General features: G+C 44.4%; 1 long non-coding RNA gene across 1 annotated transcript in view; it reads right to left on the reverse strand.

Moving 5' to 3' along the window:
- Nucleotides 1-95: 95 nt before the first annotated feature.
- The window catches only part of LOC137528426 (uncharacterized), a 170,460-nt gene continuing 144,427 nt past the window's right edge, over nt 96-26,128 (reverse strand). The window contains exon 3 of the long non-coding RNA XR_011023389.1: nt 96-137. This is a non-coding gene — a long non-coding RNA (uncharacterized lncRNA). The remainder of the gene's footprint in view (nt 138-26,128) is intronic.

A 26,128-nucleotide genomic window follows, 5' to 3' on the forward strand; every position in this document is an offset into this window, starting at 1 on the left:
AAATAAATAAACGGAATACAATTCTTCGTATAATTAATCAGTTGTGTATCACAAAGATAAAACAGAAACATAATTAAATCCCACCTGATAATAGAGTCGAATGTCATACACATGTGCAGCAAGGAAAAAGTGCAAATCTGCAAGGCAATATTTTGAGAAGTTACTTAGTCTAGGATAAATGAATCAAAAAAGCCCAGAGTCAGCTGTGTGTACAGTACTTCATTACAAGTGACTTACTGCAATCACAGTATTATTATACATTAGGTTAATTTAGCCAATGAACATGGTGGTGAAAGAAAGTGACATAGAACATAAGCAAAATACTAGTAGACTAAAAAGAATATTCAGCATGGAAGGTTCTTGAAAAGTGTAGCGTTATCATGTTAAAACCATGGTCCAAACTGTGTGGAACATGATTGCCAAATTTAAAAATGGAAAAATATCATCAAATTATGCCGTTTTTTTTCAAGGAACTAAAAAATGGTGAATCAAATGTTGGGTGGAGTCATGAGATCAGAAGTATGTGGTTGCCCAAATTATACAGTAGTTCTAATTTAAAATAAAAAGATGAAGTTGAATGTCTGTGTTTACTACCCTAGAGTTTAAGGTGATTAATATATGGTTTGCTTAACTTCTGCCCAGATCAAAGAACTATTTGTTGCTCATGAAAATACCCAGTCCTTTACTTCTTTGGTCTATGTCAGTGGTTATTGGCACATCAATGGGGCTAATAAAATATTGCATCAAGAGTTTGCTTGTGTCACACTTATAGGTCTATTCCTGTTCATTCAAATGCTGCTTGGACTGTAAAATATCCTATGTACATTCCAGAGGTCTGCATGATCAGCTACAGCTATGAATATCTGTTGGTTTGTCTTGAAGACATCAATGTATGTTTATCTGGCAAAAGGACCCGAGGAAGATCTTTTTTCTGTGACTTGGTGAACTTGCATATTGAGAAAAAAATGCAAACTGCTTAAAGGGACAGGTTATCTGTGAGGCATGTTACCTTCAAAGGGTGCTTGACCCAGACTAAGATGTAATAGGCTAATAGCCTTCTACATTTGTGTACTTGTGAAATGCTATTGAATTCTGTGCATTGCTGAAGGTGAGTAGATAGCATTTCCATTTCAAGCAGGATAATTTTTTGGACAGGATTTGACAGGCATGATAGACACATGCCTACGGGGGCTACTGATGTAGAATTAGCTGCTTTCAAGAGTTCCTTATTATTATCACTGGTCAGTCTGTTCCCTGCCAAGCAATAAGCAGAATCATGGGCATAGCAATCACCCCTGCAACCCCTGCCATTGCAGGGAAGGCCAGAGGCTTTGGGGCCCCTCCTTCTTCTTCTCCTAAACCGCAAGTTCAGCCAATTAGCAAAAAACCTCCCTGTTTGCTCACAAAAACTGTGTGCAGGAGCATGTGTAATTTTTTCCTGCTTCTAGATGCTGCTTAACAACAGATCACTCTCTATGGTTCTATGGTTCTAAGGAGCAATACCCTCAGCGATCTCTGGCAACGTTGTTTAGCGTTCCCCATTATCCTAGCATCATTTGATGCCTACAAGAAATGTGACAGTCCCTTGCCATATCTTATGAGATTTTACCATACATTTTATTATTATATTTTTTTGGTCTTCACCTATTACTAACAGTAATTGTTTTTGTGATCACCACTTAATATATATATATATATTTTACAGGGGAACCAGCAAGCTCTATGTATGAGTGTATGTTTGTATGTTTGAGACTGAGTATATGTATGAGGTGCATAAATCATTGGTTGTAACATTGTTTGTAATAAAACGCTTTTATTGAAAACACAAAAAATTCTTGTATTATATCCAGCGCACCACCTACTAGATTGTAAATTTTGTCCTTTTCCCAGGTGGGGGAAGGGGATAACCCCACCCTGGTGGTTGCAGCAGGAGGCAGCAGTTCTTCCATTTTTATTGCAATAGGACATTTTTCCTTTTGAATAATTCCGACCCATATACGAATTTGGGCAGCGCCCTCCAGCGTGTTTTTTCTATAGATCACTCTCTGCTGCCATTTGCCGGCTCACAATCACGTGACCTGCATGGGGTTCAGGGACCAAATGGGCCTCATGCCATCATTTTTGCAGAGGGGCCTTGTTAAAGAGAGTCTGAAGCGAGAATAAATCTCGCTTCAGACCTCATAGATAGCAGGGGCACGTGTGCCCCTGCTAAACCGACGCTATCCCACGGCTTAACGGGGTCCCTGATCCCCCAAATCCCCTCCGTAATGCGGGGGAGCGCTTCCTGGTTGGGGCAGGGCTAACCGCCGCAGCCCTGCCCCACGCGCATCTGTCAGCGCGTATCTCCGCCTCTCCCCCGCCCCTCTCAGTCTTCCTTCACTGAGAGGGGCGGGGGAGAGGCGGCGATGCGCCGCTGACAGATGCGACTGGAGGCAGGGTTGCAGCCGTTAGCCCTGCCTCCAGGAGCAACCAAGTCTGCGACCAAGTGTCGCAGTGGGGGGTTTGGGGGTCAAGGGACCCCCGTTTAGCGTCGCTATTGCGGCGGTTTAGCAGGGGCACACGTGCCCCTGCTAACTATGAGCTCTGAAGCGAGATTTATTCACACTTCAGAGTCTCTTTAAGTCTAGTTATGCCCCTGTGTAGAATGAGCTGAATTCAATAACAAAAGCAAACAAGGCCCATATTCTGTTAACTATTCTTTTCACCAAGGAGATATTTTCAAACATTAGCAATAAATTCTTCCTCCATGCAAGAAAGTACTCAAAATGAATGCTATTTATTTTTGTTTTTTTAATTGTTAAGTGCTGAAAAGTTATTTTTTTTTTAGATAAGATAGAAAAATATCTCCAGAAAGAAAACCTAGGAGGAAAAAGTGAATTGGATAAGGGCCAATATCTTTGTCTCGCGTTTTAGAGTCAGGGGCATACCGTGATCCTGGTGGGCATCACAGCAAACGTTCGCTGGCCACGCCTTCCTGTTTAACCCCCTCCAACCCCCCCAAGAGTGCAATACAATAGTGCCCTCCTCCCACTATGTGGCAAGGAGAACAGAGCAGCAACAGCGGCATATATTACCTTCATTCAGCGTAGTGATACGTTCTCAGGTTTTACTGCAGCTACTGTGCAGTACACTATCTTCCTGTGGATTCCAGAATGCTGAGAATGTGGTGCTCTCCTGGATGAAAGTAATGCATGCCACCACTCTCATTGACAAAGGGCTTTATCCCCCTAGCCCCCAATTACACCCCACCTCCTCCCTCTACAATGGCAGCTATTGTTAATACCATGTTTAGGGTGCAACTCTAATAACTGAATTTTTCAAAACTTCATGTGCACAGCACAATAAAGACAGTTTTAATTCACACAATGGAGAGAAGGAGGACTGGCACTACACATTTTGATCAAGTTTTGTTAAAGGGAACCTGTACTGAGTAAAATTATTTAAAATAAACACATGAGGTAACTTCAAATGAACATTAAATAGTTACCTTGCCATCAGTTCCTCTCAGAAGCTCACCATTTTCACCAATTTCTTCTGACAATGATCCCTTCCAGTTCTGACAACATTTTGTCAGAACTGAAATATATCAGTTGCTGTCAGTTATATATCAGTTGCTGTCAGTTATAGCTGAGAGGACAACTGATGTGGCCGGTAATGTCCATGTTTCCCTATGGCTCAACTGGGCGATGTTACAGTTTAACAGTGTGCTGACCAGAAAGCTGTTATGGGGTGATGGCCATTTTCAAAATGGAGGATGGAGAATTCCCTTGATCCCAGTGGACAAACAGGATGCGGGAGAGGAGAAAGAGATTGAGGAGTAGACTCCACTGCAGGTACGTATGGCCTGTGTATGTTTATTATGACTTTTAATTTTCAGTTCAGGTTTTCTTTAAAGTGCAGATGCATACATTACCATGGGTCAATGCATGAAACAATGCTGTGCAAGAGTAGTATTTATCATTTCTGATGTGCTCCATTTCATGGAGGTGATCCTAGCTTCTTCTGAGATTGAGTGCACTCAGAAGAAGCTAGATTGCCTCTTTAAAATGGTCATAAGGCCTTGCACCACTTGCGCCCACTGCCATATCTCCAACCCCGGCACATCAGAAATGAGAAGTACTAATCTCAATATCTAAACACAACATGCCTTTTGTTAAGCAGATCAGAAGGAATTGACTTAAGAGGGCAAGGGAAAGGAGAAGTGAGGATCAACAAAAGGATGAGACTGAAAGCATAACTTGCACTTACCAAGTCCTTGTGGTTTCTGTATCATTGAGTTTGGTGATGAAGATTCGGAGGCGGAGGAAGATTCGGAGGAGAAGGGAGAGATGGTAGATGATAATATGCATAATCCAGAATGGTGTGAAGACAGAGAGTAGAACAGCAACAGGAATGGAGAGGAGTATATTGTAAAGCTACAGCATCATGGGAGCAGGAGGTGCCCAGTAATATATAAAACAATTAAAATCCATTTAAAATTTAAGGCAAGCGCCGAACTACATTCATGAAGTCAACTCGGCAATTGTTTCAATAATATTCAATTACAATAAGTCAACATGTTTCATGGCTCTGGACTGTTTCATCAGGTCAGTACAGAGAAGTGGAGATTGGAGATCCTCTTTCTGGAATATTGGTGTTCTTCTAATACAAAACATGGTAATGGTAATGTATTTAAAGAAAACCTGAACTTAAAATTAAAAGTCAAAATAAACATACACAAGTCATACTTACCTCCCATGTAGTCTACTCCTCAATCTCTTTCTCCTCTCCTGCGTCCTGTTTGTCCACTGTGATCAATGGAATTCTCTGTCCTCCATTTTGAAAATGACTATTACCCCATAACAGCTTGTTGGTCAGCACACTGTTAAACTGTAACATCGCTCACTTGAGCAATAGGGAAACATGGGCATTACCTGGCACATCAGTTGTCCTCTCAGCTATAACTGACAGCAACTGATATATTTCAGATCTGACAAAATGTTGTCAAAACTGGAAGGGATCACTGTAAGAAGAAAATGGTGAGCTTCTGAGAGGAACTGATGGCAAGGTAAGTATGTAATGTTCATTTGAAGTTACCCCATGTGTTTATTTAAAATAATTCTACTCAGTTCAGGTTCCCTTTAAGCAAAACTTCAAACAAGCAGCAGTGCAACCTACGTATGGGTAACCATATGGGGACTAAGAAGCATAGGTAATGGTATATGTATGCTGCCAGTGAGCAGGGGGCGCAGGGTGAGCCAAATGATGGCTCACTCTGCTGCCACTCAAATCCCCAGTTGCATAAAATACTATTACCCCTCTGAGTCATCACAACTCGTAGGGAGATGTAATTTGGGATCGGTGATCGCTGGAACAATAACTGTAAAAATTATTTTGAGTACTGGATTGCTTGCTGGCTATTTAAAATGCCTTTTATTTTGAGTTGTGAAAATATCACCTAGGAGAAAGCTCTGGTGAAAAAGTTAATTGCATATGGCTCATAGTACATAAACATTGGAGAATTTTAAGTGATGGACTTCCACAGGTTTCTGAGTTCCGTTATCTACCTCTGATGTAATTCAAGAGACCCCCCACTGTTCGTGACAAGTTGTTTCACAAAAGGACAGCCCAGAAGGTTGGTACACGTACTGGTGGTGGAGCCCTGTCTAAGCTGCCATATGTGCAACAGTGTGATCAAGGGTAATACATTTACCCATCCGACAATGGGTACCCCTTTTGTGGTCTGTGACTTCTATACATGTGACTCATCATATGTTGTGTATCTGTTAAAATGTCCCTGTGGCCTATTATATGTGGGGATGACTACTCAACGGCTGAAGGACAAGATTTGTTCACACAAATCTGCTATTAGGGTTGGTGACATCAGTGGACAATCACTGAGCACTTTAAAACACATGGACATAATGGCTATCATTCATAAAGGAGCTGTCGGTAAGGGGAATCAATGCGGGAAAACACCGCTGCCGGTGTTTTAGACTTCTGGGTGGGCATTCATAAAAAAGTATCCATGTGCGGTAGCAGTGCAGAGATTCCCCAAACTAGGCAGGCGGTAGGCTTGCGGAGACACGGAAGCTGGCAAGTTGATACATTTCTCCATGTTCCTCTCTGCTGCAGCTGCCTGGGAGGTCTGTGTGTCTCCATTCACTTACATTGTTATCGCCACATCAGAGTGAGCGGTACTTCCCGACCTCACACCGCATGCGGTGATCTTCATGAATTAACATTTTGCTACATTTGTTCCGATAATCACAGCACAAGGCGGCGATTTATCACTCTGCTCGGTAGTGTCATTTTTTCATGCGGAAAGAGCCTTTATGAATGCTGACTTTGCCGAGTGTTCGGTAAAGTCAGCTGTTTTAAGCATTTCCGCATGCTGAATGTGTTGCAATTGAGCGTCATGGCCATAGATGGGGTGCCCGCAAATTGGAGGGATGATAAAGAGAAGGCACTCTTGAAAAGAGAGGCCTTTTGGATGCGGAAGCTGGGGACCTTGGGAACAGGTGGACTCAATCGGGAATATGAACTGAGAATTTGTATCTAATGGTATATGTATGTCAATTGCTATAGAGGATTATTTATGCTATTGTCATTTGAAGCTGCTTTACCTTACATTATTCTCTTTTTGCATTTCTTGGGGTTGAGCTGTGGTCAACTGATAGGGGTATGTTTAATCTTTGTTTCCTTGCGGTGCAAATATGTATTGACACACCTGATGATATTTGGCAGTGTCTCCCTTTAAAAGATCCTGAGGGATCTGTATGTTTTCAACATGGGAGCGCTGCATAGATATGTTTGAAGGTGATTGTGTTTAATGCATTTTTTCAGTACACAGAGCCAATGTTGCTATAGCAATGCTTAGTCTCTAGTATATACCTCCCCGAGCTGTATGATTGGATAGTTAACACTTCCCGAATGATGTCACCGTGTCCTGGGGAAGCTACCCCATGTGACTTGGTGGGCGTCTTCACTTCTAATAGTGAATGCGCAGGAGGGCTGGGTGTTGGCTCATTTCAGTGAGGGGTAAGTGTATGCGTGTATTAGCACGCATTATGCACCAGCTGTTAGATACTGTAATGATTGGTGTAGCGACACAGACGTCTGATTATGTGTAATCTGCAGAATTACAGATAATACAGATGCTATACCTGATTATGTGGTGATCTGCAGAATCACCAATAATGCAAGTATAGCTAGCAGAACAGCAAGGTGTATAGTGCTTGGTGCAACAGTAACTGAGTAGCTTAACTAGACCTCACCAGAGGAGCTGGTGGGCACTATTGGTACACAGTAACTGAATAATAATAATATTATTAATAATAATAGCAGTATTTGTATAGCGCCTTTCTCCTGTCAGACTCAAAGCGCTTGTGAGGCAGCCACTAGAGCGCACTCAGTAGGCAGTAGCAGTGTCAAGGAGACTTGCCCAAGAAACTCCTTCCTGAAGGTGCTGGCTTACTGAACAGGCAGAGCCGAGATTTGAACCCAGGTCTCCTGTGTCAGAGGAAGAGCCCTTAACCATTACACTATCCAGTTTGGCTAAACCTCACCAGAGGAGCTAGTGGGCACTATTAAAGAGCACCTCACCAGTGACAAGGGCTCACTGGTGAATAGAGTGGTCAGACAGGCTAGGATCAGTAACAGGCGGGCAGGTACAGTACAAAATCGAGTGAGTATCTGAGATGATAATTGAGGAAGCGTTATTGGATGAGTTTTGATCAGATGAAATATTCTATGATATGTGAATAATTGAGAATTTGGAATCTGGAATTGTTTTTGGAGGTCAGCGAAGGACTTGATCATCAAGCCCTCAAATAAAGCATTCAAGGAAGTAATTTGCGCGTTATACCAAGGACGAAGATTGAGCTGAGGGGTAAATTGTTGTAACACTGATAATGTGAAGATGGGGCATTGTGTGTGAGAGTCATCTGGAGGAAATTTAAGAAAATGCTCCCAAGCAAGAAGAGTCGATTGGATTGTTGGAAACTGGGAGGAGGGAATCTTAGCATTTAACATCTTACTCATTAATATTATGCGTGGATTAGTGCCAAAGAGAGCTGATTCTAAGTGTACCCATGGTTTCTGGGAAAGGGGGTCCCATCAATGTTTGATCATGTCTAAATTAGCAGCGTAATAATAGGATTCTAGACAGGGAAGGCCCATACCCCCTTGTTTTTTTTTTTGTAATATCATTACTTTAAAAGAAAGGGACTCTTATTTTTTTCCCTGCCAAATAAAATTGGAGACACACCTTTTTAGGTCCAATATAAATGATTTTCATAGGGGGATATTAACTGTTTGAAATACATACAACATTTTTGGTAGGATGAACATTTTAAATGCAGACACTCGGCCAGACCAGGAAAGCCAAGACTTGGTCATATCAGCACATTCCTTTTTTACAGAAGTAAGTTTTAAGTAAGTAAGTAGTTATAGTAAAACAAATTCTTAGAGGATTTGGTCAATTTATTTCCCAAGTATGGGACCTCGTGTTCAGCCCAGGGAAAGGAATTTTTTTTTTCTTAAATGAGTGATTTCACAGGGGGAGGTAAATTTAGTCCTTGCATAAGAGACTTATGCTGGTTGAGCTTATAGAAGGAATCTTTAGAGAACATGGTAAGTTCTACTAGTACGTGCTTTAAGGAGTCAACGGGGTTAGTTAGAAACAGTGCTACATCATCAGCGAACAAATTGATAATGTGATGAGTATTCCTCATTTGTACTCCCTTTATATTATGGTTAGAACAAATTTTTTGCGCAATCGTTTCCATTATCAATATGAAAATTATAGAGGAAAGGGGACACCCCTGACGTGTTTCGTTTGAGATGCTGAAGGATTTGTATATAAATCCTGCCGCATTGACTCTTGCTGCAGGTGTGTCGAGTATAGAGCCATGATAGCTGAGATAATGGAACCGCAGAACCCACATTTTATAAGTGCATGTTTTAAGAAATGCCAGTGAACTCTGTTGAATGCTTTTTCGCGTCTAAGGTTAAGAGAACCGAAGGCATTCGACAAAGCTCCGCATGTCTGAGCAGGTCCAGCATTTGTCTCGTACCATCATTTGCTTGGCACACCCTTGCGAAACCAACCTGGTCATAGTTCAGAAGAGAAGGGGTTATTTGCATCATACGATTTGCTAGCAACTTTGCATATAATTTAGTGTCTGCATTCAGCAGAGAAATGGGCCTAAAATTGGCTGGGGAGGTGTGATCCTTGTCCGGCTTAGGGATCACAGTAATAAATGCCTCTAAATATTTGGTGGGTATTGGTTTCCCCTCTAAAAAGGCATTAAATAACATTGTCAAATTATGCACTAATGTTTCTGCAAAGGTAAGTAGGTATCCGTTGCTGAACCCGTCTGGTCCAGGTGCCTTATTACGTTTTAGTAATTTTATGGTTTTTAAAATCTCTGCATCTGTAACGGGACTATTTAGGATTTCTAATTGGGAATTCGAGACTCTAGGTAGGTTTATGGAGTTAAAATAATTATTTATGGATTCTTCCGTTGTTAATTGTTGTGAATTGTTAAGGGGTCATTTTTTGATATTATACAGATGAGCGTAATAATCACTGAAGAGGTCTGCAATATCTTTGGGGTTAGTTATCTGGTTTTTAGATATTGGATGAACCATGTTATGCATTCTGAACTTCATTCTTTTCTTTTGTAACATTCTGGGTAGTAGTTTGCTTGCTTTGTTGCTTTGGGAATAAAAAATTAAATTGGCTTTTTGTAGCATGTAATAGTATTGGTGTATAGAGATAAGTCGTAGTTCTTCCCCAAGCGAAAAGAGTTCTTTTTCTAGCTCCAAAGTTGTAGACCTCTTTAACAACTTCTCTTTATCTTGGATTAGGTTAATAAATTCACTGTGTCGCTTTTTTCTTTGCTTTTTAATAAAGGCTCCACATTTAATTAAGAGACCTAGAAGAAAAGCTTTATAAGCCGACCATACAGAGGCAGGATCACTGCCTGGAGTCTGATTTATTTCAAATAATTCCTTAACGTCTTTCTTTACATTGTCAGTGAATGACTTATCTGTTAAAAAAGAGTTGTTTTATTTCCAAAAGAACGGTTTCTTTTGGGGAGGACCGTCTTTGATACAAATATGGACAGGAGCATGATCTGATCTAGTTCTGATACCTATGTTAGAGGAGATCACCTCCTGGAGCATAATCTTATCTGACAGAAAAAAGTCAATTCGAGAATGTGTTTTAAGGACCTGAGAGAAATGAGAGTAATCTTTTTCTGTTCCGTGTAGTATCCTCCAGGGATCAAATAGATCATTCCATTTTAATTGCTTATCTATACTAATGAGAGCACTGAAGCTCTGAGATGAGGAGTCTAAGGCAGATATCACTGCATTGAAGTCTCTCCCCAGCAATAAAAAGACCTTGTTTTATAGTCGCCACTCAGTTAAGGAGCTTCTGCAGAAAAGTATTTTGTCCTGAGTTGGGCTATACAGGTTAACCAAAGTGGTTACTCGTTCATTTATTTGGCCTACAAGTATGATGCAACGACCTAGAGTATCAATTTCGACTGTTATTAGGTAAATTTTTAACTCATGATGGAACGCCGGTAACACTCCCCTTTAGTTTTTAGTAAAAGTGCTATGAAATATGATAGGATAAAGTGGATTGTTACACAGGTGTTTATCTTTTGCTATCAAGTGGGTTTCCTGAGCCATAACTATTTGGGAAGAATAAGATATTACCTCCTTCCAAAATAGTTGTCTCCTAATTGGGGAATTTAGACCCCTCACATTGTAAGTTGTTAACTTTAGGGACATTGTGTACATAATCCATGCTTATCTAATAAGACCTTATATAATGCCAAAGGATCTTCCCCTAACATGGAATACCATAAATGATCAAAAATACTTGTATTCTCATGAAAAGTATTTTGGTTAGACCTGTAATTAACAAGATAGAGAATCACATAGATAAGGCAAATAATATAAAACATCATAACAATAATACTAATACAGCACTACAAAGACATGCAGTTGAAGTAGAGTGTGCGGCTACTGTTCATAAGCTGCTCATAGGTGAGGACAGAAGGGTATACCCTTAAATTATTATATCCAAACAAAGAATTTTTGGAAGAAAAAAGACTGTAGAGAGGGACAGCATTGCATGACCTTTCGCTCAACGCTTGTTTTGAGCTTGCCATTCCGGAGAGATTTTTGAAAATTTTGGAATCATAGGGGGGTCGGCGCTGATCTTCTGGTATTTGTATCTGCAGCTGTTTAAACAGTTTCCATCCTGTTTCTGATGAGGATACCACATAACTTTTATTTTGAAATGAAAAAAAAATCATTTTTTTTTTTGAAACCCCATTAATACTGAATCTGTAGATTGCGTAATGCTTTAGTGAAAGGTTGCAGTTCTTTCCGGAGTTGAAGAGTAGCTGTAGACAGATCTGAGTATAACCAGAGGCGTCGCTAGGGCTAAAGATCCAAAGCATGTGCTACGGATCTCCGCCCACTGTGCCACGAACCTCTGTCACCTGATGTGGGGCACTTCAGTCCCCGTCTGTTGCTATGCCGCTCTCTGCTCCCCTTGCAGCATTGGCCAGCACAGCATAGTACCAACCCAGCTGCTCCACCCCTTCTCCCTGTCACCTCCAAGATTGGCCACACTGAAGCTCCGCCTCCCAGCCATTTTGAATGGAGCGCGGTCTTCCTGAAGTTCCTGGGCCTGATGAAGAGAAGCAGCAGCAGCAGCAAGTTTCCCGAGGAGAGCTGAATCAGTGGGCGGCTGCACCTGCATTTCCCAGCCATCACACACTGAAGCCTGAGGAGGATCGTGGAGTGGAGCACGCTGAAGACTGTCAGAGGAGAAGGACACAGAGCAGACTGACAGGCAGATCCAGCCAGGGACACGGAGCATGCAGGAGCTAGTCAGCATGTCGGGGGAGGTAATATACTCTGGCTGGCTTTCAGTCTGGCTTGTTTCCTTTCTAGTGTCTCTCTCTCCCCTCTCCCTCGGCCCTCCCCCTCCCTTCTCTACCGTGTGTTGTGCTGAGAGAGAGAGTGTGTTTGTAGTATGGAAACTTTGCATGTGTGCTGTGTGCCTCCATCTGTCCCCATGTGTGTGTGTTCCTTTCTCTGTGTGTGTGTGTGTGTATCTGTCTGTCTCTGTGCCTTATCCTGTGTTTGGATCTGTGTGTGTGTGTGTGTGTGCGTGCGTGCGTGCGCGTGCGCACGCATGCATGTCTGTCTGTGCACTATTCTGTGTTTGTATCTCTCTCTGTGCCTGCCTAGTGTGTGTGTGTGTGTGTGTGTGTGTGCGTGCGTGCGTGCGTGCGTATGCGTGTCTGTCTGTGCACCATCCTGTGTTTGTATCTCTCTGTGCCTGCCCAGTGTGTGTGTGTGTGTGTGTGTGCGTGCGTGCGTGCGTGTGTATGCGTGTCTGTCTGTGCACCATCCTGTGTTTGTATCTCTCTGTGCCTGCCCAGTGTGTGTGTGTGTGTGCATGTATGCGTGTCTGTCTGTGCACCATCCTGTGTTTGTATCTCTCTGTACCTGCCCTGTGTGAGTGAGTGTGTGTGTGTGTGTGTGTGTGTGTGTGTGTGTGTGTGTGTGTGTGTGTGTGTGTGTCTGTACCCTGTCCTGTTTGTGTCCCCTATCCTCTGTTTGTGCACATTTTTCTGTACCCTGTCCTGTGTTTGTGTGCGTGTACTGAGTGTGAACTCGCCAAAGTGTGGGCTGATCCCTGCAACCTTTAGTATGTAAAGTGTAAGCTTTTACTCTGTAAACAAGCAGAAGTGTGGTCTGATCACTGCTCCCTCCAGTATGTGTAGTGTATGCTGTTACTCTGTTCCTGTCATGATAGTAAACTAGCTGCAGTGTGTGCTAATCTCTGCTACCTCTAGTACGTACAGTATAAGCTGTTACTCTGTGCCCATAGTGATAGTAAACTAGCGGCAGTGTGTGCTGATCTCTGCTACCTCCAGTATGTACAGTATAAGCTGTTACTCTGTGCCTGTACTGATAGTAAACTAGCTGCGGTGTGTGCAGATCCCTGCTACTTTCAGTATGTACAATATTAGCTGTAAAGCCTGGTACACACATAGGGCTTGATTCACAAAGCCGTGCAAACTGTTTAGCACGGGTGTGCTAAACAGTTAGCGCGTGAAGTGCCGTTCGCGGACTTTTGCGAGCGCAAAGTGCTGCGATTCGTGAGATCGCAGACTTTTGCGTGCGCAATTTGCGGCAATTCGGGCAAATTGCGCGGGCAAAAGTCCGCAATCGTGCGAATCCACGCGCAAAAGTCCGCGAACGGCACTTCACGTGCTAACTGTTTACCACACCCGTGCTAAACAGTTTGCACAGCTTTGTGAATCAAGCCCATACAATTTTGATTAGCCAATTTTATCTTTGTTCATAAAATTCATTGTCTGTTGGCCCCCTTGCTGCGTGAGGGTGGTAAAATTGGTCAGTGATTGATCAATCAAAATTGTATGTGCGTATACATCTTTGATCTGATCTATGCCTATACTGATTGTAAATTATCTAAATAAAAGACATGGGGCTCCATCCAATATTTTGATGGGCAGGCCCGTTATCTGTAGCTTACAACGCTGCTAAGTTCATGTAAATTTGGCCCCATCCATGGCCACGCCCACTCACTGTATGGCCACACCAATTTTTTGCCGCGGCGCGCGCTGCATACACCCCCCACCTTGTGCCCCCGATCTCAAAGGACCCTAGGAACGCCCCTGAGTATAACTGAATATGCGCATAAGCCTCTGGAAGGGAGCCCAATTTCCTGACTGCCAGCATAAAATCTTCCTTGGTCTGATAAAATAGAAAGCGTGCAAGAACGTCTCTGGGGATTAAATCTGCCAGAAATGAGGGCTTTGGAACCCGATGGACCCTGTCGATCGTTATTTCCACCTCTGTAATATTCGGTAGTACCATTTTGACCAGCTTTTGAATATAAGATTTAAGTTCAGTAGTGATAATTTGCTCTGGTATACCTCTCAGTTTTAGATTATTTTGTCTGCTCCTATCCTCCAGGTCTGTGGATTTAAGTTTCAGCCAGGAGATTTCTGTGGTATGGGCTTCAGAGACATCCACCTTTTTGTTGTATTCCCTAGTGATCTCAGCAATCTTTTCTTCAGATCTGTGGACTCTGTTCTTTAAAGCAGAAATTTCCGCCAGGATCTGCTGAGTGCGGGAACCAGAAGCAGGACTGAGCAAAGAAGGAGTTTGACTTTTTCTACACCTTATACCTTGCGGAGTCGTGCTGTCTTGCCGCCGGCCTCAGAGGTGTCTGCCCGTCAGGCTGCTCCCCCACTGCATGACATTCCGGGTCAGGCTACGGAAAAATGGCCGCCGCTGGAGGCAACAGGAGACCCTTGCCAAACCACAACAAAATGGCCGCCAGAGGACACCACGAGGAACGCCGAGCCGGCTTCCGCTCTCCAGCAGAGACAGAGCGGAAGTGTGATGACGTCACGGCGCTCGTCAGAGATCCATTTGCCGGCACTCATGCATCCTGGACAGGCGCATTGGGGAGCGCAATCTGTGGGATCTCCACGGCGTCTTTCCCTGGGGGAACCACAGCCAGATAAGCTACAATCTATCTCCTCTCATGGAGTTGCCATCTCAGCGCTGGTGGACGGCCTAAGAAAAATGCACAGCCAGGGACCATCATCCTCATCTTTCATAGTAAGTGACAATGCCCCTTCATCTAAATATACACCAAATAGCTTACAGGACTGGGCCATGACAGGGGCTATACCCAAGACTATGCCTAGATCCACACATGTTAAGGATCTTATCAAAGGCTTATCTGCTACTGCCAACCAGGAAGACAAAGACAAGGTTACATCTAACATTTTACCTAAAGATGGGAATACAAGCCCAATATTGTTGCGAACTGCTAATCAGGACAATATTCCCACAGGGTCACTGAATGTCGATCTTTCCCAAGACCGAGAAGATAACTCTGTTAATAAGGGACTGGGTTTATCTTTACCTGTAGATTCTAATATGATGTCTTCTGCATCTGCAAATGGTGACCCTCAGGAGTTAGAACAATTAAGTGCAGATTACACGATGGACATCATAGGGGAACTATTGTCTAATCCTGATAGAATGAACAAATATATTTCTGTCTTTGCTACACAACCTGGTTTTTCTGGTACGGATCCTTCTCTTAACATGCAATCTTCACTCACCAATTTAGAGTGTTTATTAGATAAAGAAGTGCGATTATGGTGGGATACTACAACCTTAAAACATTATGTCTCTGAGGGGATGATCCCGAGAGGCTTACGAATTAAAAAAATCCCAACTACCATTTATTCCAATCAATTCATAATAGAATGGAACCAGGTTCTTTCTGATTGTTCCATTCGACTGAAATTGATAGTATCTTATGAAGAGAAGAAACTTGCAGACATCAGAGTTCAAATTACAGAGACCAAAAAGGATCTTGAAAAATTCTCTTCCTTTGAACTCTTCGATGACCTTAATAACAAAATGAAAGAAAATATTGCTAAATTGGAAGGTATTGTTACTAACACTAAACGAGTGAAATTTCTTAGGGATTTGGGGGATTATAGGAACAATGTAGTGTATGAGTGGGGTAGGTGGGAGACTATGCATAGATCCCCGAGACCTATCCTACGCAGACCCAGACACACCAAAAAAGTTAGCTTTAGCTCGGCAGACAGCTCAGGTTCCTTTTCGGATGCTTCAGATGGGAAGGAAGGATTGGTTCAGTCAGTCTTTTGTGGCACCCCAAAAAAGGGGGGGGGACCAGCATGGACAGACACAGGCCATAGCCCCCATAGCACCCACATCTTATTATCAGAACCCAAAGAAAAAACGCGTGAAACACAAATACAACAAAAAAGGGGGTGTAGGAGGAGAGCGGGTCGTAAACACAAGAAACTAGGATCACATAATAAACATTCCAATGTTATCAATCTCTCCAGTAAACAACTAACGGATACTCAGCTCTCTCTGCTTTCCAGGGGTCTGTCTTTCTCACCATCATGTCATTTTGATGTCTTCGGCACTATGTTAGACATCAACAAATTCATTAGAAACTTAATGGTGAGGAAGCATTTCCAGGAATTAGAGGAGGCTGACGACAGAGAGAGAGATTTGGGGGCAGCTGCGGGGCCCCCTTCTTTTGCTGCCCCGTCGCCTGGGGAGGTTCCTCCCTTTCGTGAGGCCTCCCTCAACTGCCCTCACGCTGGAACGAGTGTCCAGCGTGATGGGCGGCCCACCTGCCGGGGCAGCTTTGGGCCCCGTATCCGTCCCCAATCCCTTTTTCTATCCTATTCAGGCAAGAACTACAGCTGTTGATAATTTCCAAGACTTAGTAGAGAGTGAATTAGTTCAGTTACAGAGGACATCTAGAGCAAACTCGGATCTCACTAGACAAGAATGGGATGCGCTCCAGTCCCTCCAAGATGATGATACAATAGTTATTCGCAATGCAGATAAAGGAGGGGCTGTGGTCGTCCTGGACTCAGACATGTATAGGGCAGAAGCCTTACGACAGTTGGGGGATACTAGAACTTACCAGATCTTACCAGGGGACCCTACAGTACGATTCCAGGGAGAACTTAAGGAATTATTGAACTCTGGTTTCTCCTCGGGAGTGTTTTCAGAAAAAGAGAGAGATTATCTTATGGTGAAGACACCAGTGGTCCCCATTTTTCACCACCTCCCGAAGGTACACAAGCCTGACGTTCCCCCTAGGGGCCACCCCATTGTTGCGGGTATTGGCTCCTTGGGGGAACATCTAGGACAATGGGTGGATAGCTGTCTCCAGCCCTTGGTACAACGGTTACCAGGATATCTACGTGACACCACTCACTTATAAAAAGCTTGGATTCTTTGGAGTGGTCCAACCGTTATACAAGGGTTACAATGGACGTGGCGGCACTCTATTCCTCCATCCCCCAATTATCTTGCCCTCAGAGCACTGGAGTTTCATATCCAGAGATATGGCTCTTTTCCTGCGGCCACTAGGGACCTCCTCATGTCGGTGGTAGATCATCTGTTGACCCACAATTATTTTATGTTTGATGGGGTTTTCTATCTCCAGAGATGCGGAGCTTCTATGGGAGCCAAATTCTCCCCATACCTGGCAAATTTGTTCATAGGATGGTGGGAGGAACTCCGCATCTTTGGAGTGGAGAATCCCTTTTCTGAGTAAATTTTTTTGTATGGGAGATACATAGATGATCTGCTGCTGATATGGGGGGGGGGGGGTCCCCCAGACGTCCTGCCCGATTTTCTGACATATTGCAATACTAACAATTTTAATCTATCTTTCACCATGTGTTGTGATTCCGCTCAGATAGATTATCTTGATCTTACTCTGAGTGGGTCTCAGACATCGGGCAGGATCGTCACGAAGACCTACAGGAAGGCATGTTCCGGCAACTCACTTTTGCTTGCAACAAGTTGCCATCCTAGCCATACGCTGAGGGCAATCCCTTATGGTGAGATGTTGAGAATAGCTCGTAATTGTTCTGATCCTAGTGCTTTGGGGCAGGAGTTGGATGTGGTGGAGGAAAGGCTTCGGGAGCGGGGATATAGTGATCAATTAATTAGTAAAGCCAGACAGCAGATATTGCGCAAGAAATGCCAGGATCTGCTGAGTGCGGGAACCAGAAGCAGGACTGAGCAAAGGAGTCTGACTTTTTCTACTCCTTATAGTTTAGAATACAATAAAATTGTCAACATTGTGAAGAAGTATTTGCCGGTCCTGCATTCGGACCCCAAACTCCGCAAGATACTGGGTGAAGGATGTGCTTTTTCTGCACGGCGTGCCCCTACTTTGGGGACCCGTCTCTCTCCAAGCCTTTTTTCTAGCTCTCCCAGGCCAGTTCCTACTTGGTTGACCTGCAAGGGTTCATATAGATGCGGGTATAGCACCTGCAGGTACTGTCGCGTCCACAAGCAGACACAAGATATTTTCTCGAATTCTAAGGGCGAGAGATTTGAAATGAAACAATACATTAATTGCAATTCTAGCAATGTTGTTTATCTCATCACCTGTGATGCTTGTGGACTGCAGTATGTGGGATGCACTACCCGCCCCCTGAGACAACGTATCTCAGAGCATTATAATGGACCAGGCAGATGCATCAGGAATGAAGATTTTGTTACCCAGGTTTCTAGCGTATCTAAACATTTTTTGAGGGAACATTGGGGGGGATATGGCTAGTTTTACTTTTCAGGGGGTAGAGAGGGTCACACATTCACCCAGAGGAGGTGACTTATACAGATGTCTCTTGAAACGGGAGGCTCTATGGATATGGAACTGGGCACACGTATCCCTGCGGATCTTAATTCTAAAATGGATGTTAGTTTAACATATCACATAAGAACATAATCCCTCTGGGTTTCTTCTTTTTGCCTGCTTCCTTCCTCCTCTCCCCCCCCCCCCCCGTTTCCCTCTCCCTCCCCTCTTTCTCCCCCTTTCTTTCCCTACCAGTATCCTATTTTTGTATGCCATATTGCTTGATAAACTTATGTCTGTTGCTAGGCTATTTATTTATCTTGAGGTGGAACACTTTACCATTGGTTTTTAACCTTTTGATCTTTGTATGTTGGTCCTGCCATTTTAATGTAACTAATGTATATGTCACTTTAAGAGGGATAGCCATGCTCAATGTGGGCAGGCACCCTACTATTTAAACCTGTGCTGAATTTGTGTATGTTGGCTATGATTAAGGAGCCTTTCAGAGCTCCGATACGCGTCAGCCTTTTGTGTGTCTACTGATGATTCAATAAAGAAAGAAAAAGTTTTTTACACCCACCCTTGGTGTAGCGGGCTGCATTTTCTGAGACCTATGGTGCCTGCTCCCTTGGAGACTAGCAGCGGTGGTGGTAGCGTTCCTGCCTTCTCCTGCAGAAAATTCCTGTTGTAAGTCGTTAGTTAAAGCTGAGATATCAATGAGCAAGGAAGTTTTAAAATTCAACAGAATATCTTTTATATAAACTTGGGAGGCTGCCTGTTCAGAAGCTGGAAATGCTTCCATAGGGTATGCTGCAGCTAGGTGATGGCGGCCTGTGCCTGCGTTATCATGGTGGCTTACCGTGTTATCCTCCTCTGCCTGCTCGTTCTCCCTTCTGGGTTTTGATTTTGCTGGGCTTTGTGACAGAGAATCAGTATGAGGAGAGGGAGGACTCCCTTCTTGCTGCGGCTGCTTGGGATCCCCGCCATTGTCCGCTGTGTGCAAGATGTTTTGTTGTCTGCCCAGGGATCCGGCGCCATCTTGAGAGCGCTGTTCTGTCACCGGAGCAAAGAAATCAGTACGTTTCTGGGGTCTGGAGAAGTGCTGCTTCCTTTTTTTTTTATTTGAGGTCTCGGGGTCTACTGCCATCTCCCCCGCTTCTCCTGCAGTAATCTCCGATGGATGGAGCATCCTTTGAGCCGTTATATCAGGTCACAGATGGAGCTCTTTCAAAGTGCGGCCGTCTTCCCCTCTGCGTAGGCCACGCCCCCTTCAACCAGCGGGGTTTTTTTAAACACATGTTTCAAAACGCATAAAAAATGCACATGTGCTTTTTATCTGTGTTTTTTGATGCGGCCCATTGACTTGCATTAGCGGCAAAAAGCGCAGCATTTTCTGCAACACTAGCATTTCTGCTATGTGCGTTCCTAGCCTTAGGCGTTTTCTTGACTCAGCTACATAATACCTTTTCAAAGACAAGCAAGTGAAAATGCTTTAAACAAGGCAAGACAAGTTATAGGGAAATAAAAAAGCAATTATATTACAGTAGAGGGAGAGGATTCAATGTGCCTGAGACTCAAGGATAAAGCAAAAGTAATATTAAACATGGTATGGTGGGCAAGTGGTTCTTTCAGCACTCCTCTGGCCATCCTGAGACCCTTCTGGTTGATCAAGCAACATGTACTGATCTGGAGGATCATCTCCAGCAATACTTTGACCAAAATGACACCATAGGCATCTCCTCTCACAGGCAGATAGAGGAGACCTCCACACAGATCTATGTCCTTGTATCAGCCAGGACTGAGAAGTCCATTCATTGGGCCAAATCTAAGATCTATGTGCAATGCAACAAACCTAATAATTGGCTTGCCATGAAGTTGAAAGCAACGCATAGTTTAAAACCTTCCAGATACATACTAAGAATGGAATGGTCAACTCAGGTCCTATAAATATTTATAGTGAGTTTCTGACATACTACCAATCACTCTACTTCCAGGATAACACCACAGGTGACCTTAAAATAATGTCAGCTAAAGAAAAAAAACAAAACTAAAAATGGCAATGTCCCTGGCCCAGATGGACTAACAGCCATATATTACAAACATTTTGAAAAACCCTATCCCCCACCTATCTAAATTCTTTAATTCAATGCTATGGGGAAGGGTCTCTTATCCCGAGTTTCTCAAGTCGGCCATCGTGGTCATACCTAAGCCAAAAAGAGATCCACTGGATGTTAAGAACTTTAGAGCAATCTCTTTATTAAATATTAATTTTAAGTTGTTTACTTCTATTCTGGTCACTAGGCTCAATAAGGTTTTTAAACCCACATATCCACAAGGACCAGGAGGGCTTTGCAACCTATTGAAAGGCACCTGACAATATGATCCATGTGGCCAGAGGAGGAGAGAGTCAATGGCATTAGTTTCCATTGACATGGAAAACACTTTTGACACCATCAACAAGATTACATGATGGCCACACTGGAGAAGTCAGGAATTGGTGGAGGCTTACTCAAAGTGGTTTATGAGTACCTGACCTCTTCAACTATTTTTGTGCAGCCCAGGTTGCGCAATTAGCCCCAATTTATGTGGGTCACAATGCACCATAATGAGTACAAATAGAAAAGGATTTACTAGCTCCATATAACCTCTCAGCTTTGATGTGGTATGGTGGGCGCTGTCCAGTTAGAGCTAAACAATCCTCACCTTTCTCCTGCCATTCCATATCGATATGGTAAAGACTAATAGAAATGGTTGGATAAGAGCACTGCACACACCAACGCAAGAGCAGCCAGATGTTCCCAGTTCACAATGGAATCCTGGGTGCTGTACCTTTAAATGCCCCAAGTTGTGCATCCTGCATAGAGATGGCCAGAACAGTTCACCGGCGAACGGTTCCTGGCGAACTTCCGGGGTTCGCAATCGCGGAGAACCGCAAACTTTTCCAAAAGTTCGGTTTGCCCCGTAGTGCATCATTAGGGTCAAATTTGACCCTCTACATCACAGTCAGCAGGCACATTGTAGCCAATCAGGCTACACTCCCTCCTGGAGCCAGTCCCCGTCCTTGTAAAAGGCAGGCAGCATCAGGCTTTTTACTCACTCGTGTGCCTGCATTAATTAGAGAAGGGAGAGCTGCTGTGCAGAGACCTATAGGGAAAGCTTAGTTAGGTTCTTGTAGGCTTCTTAGCTTGCTCCTTGCTGATTCTTATTGCTAAAAAAGCACCCCTCAACAGCTCTTTTGAGTGCTAATCTTGTTCTTGTGGTCTATTTTCTTTTTGTGTGTGTGGCCCACTTGCATTATATACAGCCCTGTCAGTCAGTCGCAGCTGGCCTTTGGCCCCTTGGTGGTATAATTACTGCTGTGCCAGGTGCACATTATAATACCCATCACTGCATATACCTACTACCTGTTGTTCACTTCAGTGCACCCACCTACCTGCAGTGTCACTGTCGGTACCTGTCTGTGTGTGAAAGGTACACATTATAATACCCATCACTGCATATACCTACCTGTTGTTCACAGTGCACCCACCTACCTAGGTGAGCGCACACAGTATGATATTTAATACCACCAGTCACTCTACCTGTTCACGGTACGTGTGTGTGACAGGTTCACATTTGTAATACCTATCACTGCATATACCTACCTGTTGTGTTCAGTGCACCCACCTACCTACGTGAGCGCACGCAGTGTGATATACCACTCCGTGCATACCTGTTAACTGAACCTGTGTGACTGCACATTGTATTAGTCAAGTCAGTGCATACCTTTCACTTCACCCCCCCCCCCTCAATATGGACAAAACAAAAGGCAGAGGCAGGCCACCTGGCAGGTCTGCTCGAGGTCGCGCTGTCGTGATTTCATGCAGCCCTCGACCAAAGTACAGTGTTCAGAAGAAGGCACGTGCCATCAACCCCCAATATTGTCATGATATAGTTGACTATTTAACATAGAACACCTCATCTTTCTCAGCTTCTGCACGGAAGCGTAACATACCTTCCTCCTCCTGCTCTGATTCTGGCACCCCACTTAACACTCAGTCGGCCGCCACCACCAAAGTGCCATTACCCCAGGGCTCAGCGGTGTGGAATTTTTTGTGTGTGTCTGCCTCAGATGAGAGCAATGCCATCTGTACTCTCTGCCACCGAAAATTGAGCTGTGGAAAGACCAAGACCCGCGTAGGGACAACTACACCTGAGGAAAAGAAGCACACAGAAGCAAAGCCACACACCGCAGTGTAAGATACCATCACGCAATTTTTTCTGAAAAAAAGTGATACCTAAACTGTACCATGATGTTGAAAGGCAAGTGGTGACATCTCTGGCACACAGCGTTGGGTCAAGGATACATCTGACCATGGATGCCTGGTCTGCAAAGCACGCTCAGGCCTGCCCGAAGACTAAGTCAGTCCCCACACACAGCATCTCTGCCTGCACACCATGTGACTGCCTGCCCCAAGACTAAGTCAGCCCCACACAGCATCTCTGCCCGCAGGACGCTTGACTGCCTTCTCCGCCACCACCAACAGGGTCAAGGAATCCAGGTGGATTCCTGAGTTTTTAAGGCCGCTGCTAGCAGCGGCCGCTATACTACTTTTTCTGGTGCGTGTACATGCCTGCCTAATTTTTCTGGCTGCACTGCAGGTGCAACAAAAAACAAAAGGCATGTACATGTGCCAATTCCCCTTCATGATCATTACCTTGCCGTGGTGAAGGGGCTTGCGTATCACAATGGAGCAATGACCGACGGCTATATAAGTGTGTTGGGGGGCACACCCACAATAATAAGGTCGTTGCTTCATCGTGGACAGACCAAATTTGATCAGCTGGACACAGTCACTATTCTGTCATTCAGCTACCTCAGCCCGGCGACCATATGGGCTGGAAAGCCGCCATCATCTGCACTCTCGTCATGGTGCACACCAGTCCAGGACGGCCGTCACTACACAAACAGCTGTTTGTAGTCACCGCATACCTTTCACTGCATATTTGACTGCACATTGTATTATACCTGGCAGTCACTTGAATGGATGGCAGACTTGCCCTCTATAACAGATTTTCGTTAAAGGATTTAAAGTTGATTCATCTTATATACAGCAGGGCCTCGAAAGTCCTCCTGTATTGTTATTTTTGGTCACTACTTCAGGACGTGCATGCCATGCCTGCTGCCTCCCTTGGATGTGTGGTAGCCGTTCCTGCTCCTTTACCCACAGCGTGCCTGCTGTCTTCCTTGGATGTGTGGTGGTGGTAGCCGTTTCTTAGGCTCCCACTCCAGACCAGAACCGAACCCTGATTCCCGGCCATTACCCGTGGTCACTCACAATGGCAGACTTGCCCTCCATAACAGATTCTCGTTACAGGTACTGAACAGCCAGCAGAAAATTTAATTAAAAAAAAATAGATGTAAGCTTTAATAATGGTAGAGAAAGAACCATCGAAAGTTGATAAGGCAGTCAGACATTACCTGATATCACTGAAGAAGAGCAATCTCGCCTTGGTGCTCACCAGTCCAGCACGGACGTCACAACACAAAGAGCTATTTGCGGTGCGTTACACAGTGAGTTTGGTGTGTCAGTGTGAAGCAGTACTCTAATTACACTCCCTCATTGATGTATACACATGCAAGATGTTTTAAAGCGCTTTAGGCCTGCAATGTAGCATTCAATGTCATTTCTGCCCTTAAAACGCTGCTTTGCGTCAAATGCAGATTTCTCCCCGGGACTTTTGGCATCTATCCCACTCTGCCCCCCTCCAGATGTTAGACCCCTTGAAACATCTTTTCCATCACTTTTCTGGCCAGCATAAGTGTTTCTAGTTTTCAAAGTTCACCTCCCCATTGAAGTCTATTGGGGTTCGCGAAAGTTTGCGCGAAGGAAACTTTTGCAGATGTTCGCAAACCCGGTTCGCAAACTGAAAATCGGAGGTACGGACTATCTCTAATCCTGCAGTCACCAAGTGCTCAACAGATAGTAGTATGTGGCCACCACCAGGGCATATGCATACAGCACCGAGGATTTCAAGCTTTTATGGTACAGACTGAGCCTCGCTAGAGGCCTCTGATCCAAAACCCCCCAATTAACATACCCAACCTCTATTAAACGCTCCCCAACACTATTGTGCTCCCTCCTTGCCCTTCCCACTCCACCTCCGCATAGCAATAGAAAGGGCTGCTAGCCTACAGACTAGCAGCATGTCTGTACAGCATTGGGGCCTAAACTTTTGCCAGTGGGATCTATTCCTGATCCCTGTGGGGGATAGAAATTGTGAGTGTCCATAGCTTAACCACTTGAGGACTGCAGGGCTAAACCCCCCTAGTGACCAGGCAATTTTTAGCTAAATTGGCCACTGCAGCTTTAAGGCCAAGCTGCAGGGCCGCACAACTCAGCACACAAGTGATCCCCCCCCCCCTTTTCTCCCCACCAACAGAGCTCTCTGTTGGTGGGGTCTGATCGCTCCCCCAATGTTTATTTTTTTTTTAATCAATATTTGTGTTGCTGCTTTTTAAAAAAAAACAAACTGTTGCTTTAAACCCCTTCCCTCCCTCCCTCCCACCCCACAGCCGGCCAATTACGGCGATCGGCTGTCACAGGCTTCTGCCTATGAGAGCCGATCGCTCTCTTGTCCCCCATGGGGACAGCCGTGTCACACGGCTGTCCCCAGTGCAGCGCTGCTGCTCATCGCAGCGCTGCACCTAGTAAATAGACGGCGTGATCGACGTCTAACAGTCTCCCGAGCGGCAATAACCACTCGGAGACTGAAGGCGGGGCGGAGCTCCGCCCTCCGTGCATGAGATGCGCGCGCACCATGCGCGCGATCTCATGCAAAACAGAGCCCCAGGACTTTACGCCAATTGGTGTTAGGCGGTCTTGGGGCTGCCGCCGCGGCCACGCCTACTGGCGTGACGCGGGCGGCAGAAGGTTAAAGTGAACCTCCGGACTAAAAATCTTCTCAGCAGAACTGAAAAGGCTTGGTGTTTCTTTAACAGTTTAATAGCATCAGAACTTTATTTTTCTTACCAAAGACTCATTTTTAGCTGAATTTTTAGCTAAGCTCCACCCATCAAAGAAAACTGCCCGGGCTTTTTTTCCCTGATGCTGTGCAAAGCATGATGGGATTTCCTATGTTGTTGTTCACGTTGCCTAGCAACTTGGAGGGGTGATCAGCACACAGGGCAGTTGGAACTGTGTCTCAGGCTCCCTGTCGCCTCCTTTCAACCAAAAAGATGGGTGCCCTCATGAAACTAAACATTTGATGTTCTTTTAAAACAGGGTGGGTAAGAGATTATATTACCTATCCATTTTAATTAACATAACTAATGTAACTTAATTACAGTATGTTTGTTTAGGCTGAAGTTCCTCTTTAACTTGATTCACACTCATTCTCCTTAAATGACAATGCCCACCCATTGCCTGAAGAATTTACCATCACTTTGTCACTACTACAGTAAATGCGCTTTTATGCTGGAAGCAAAATTTTTTTTTTCTAAATAGAAATTTAAAATCAGTAGAGTGAAGGTTCATTGTGCATTTGAGTAAGTAAACAGCCTGCACTCATGAGAAAACTTTGTACTGCGCCTGCACAGTAAGCTTCCAGAGATGCGAGGGGAGCGAGGACGCACGCAGCCAGGGCCGTGCAACTGCAGTGACGTTTGTCTAGTTAGACAAATAATTGGACGGTGGCCCGCGCAGGGAACCGAGGATTCTTCAGTGATGCCACGGGACAGGATATCTGCAGGGGATGTCTGTGCAGAAATTGTGCACAAAAAGTGTGTTCCCAGCCGAAGTTTCCAGCTGCACAAGCTGTACACTTTACTTGGATCACTGCCAAGACTCAAGTGCCGCTGCATTCAAGGAACTGAATGTACAAATCAGGAAAAGTAAAACTCAATTTGAACTCAACACCCTCGGCCTATATCGC

The sequence above is a fragment of the Hyperolius riggenbachi genome, chromosome 8 (genome assembly GCF_040937935.1).
Source record: "Hyperolius riggenbachi isolate aHypRig1 chromosome 8, aHypRig1.pri, whole genome shotgun sequence".
Classification (NCBI taxonomy): domain Eukaryota; kingdom Metazoa; phylum Chordata; class Amphibia; order Anura; family Hyperoliidae; genus Hyperolius; species Hyperolius riggenbachi.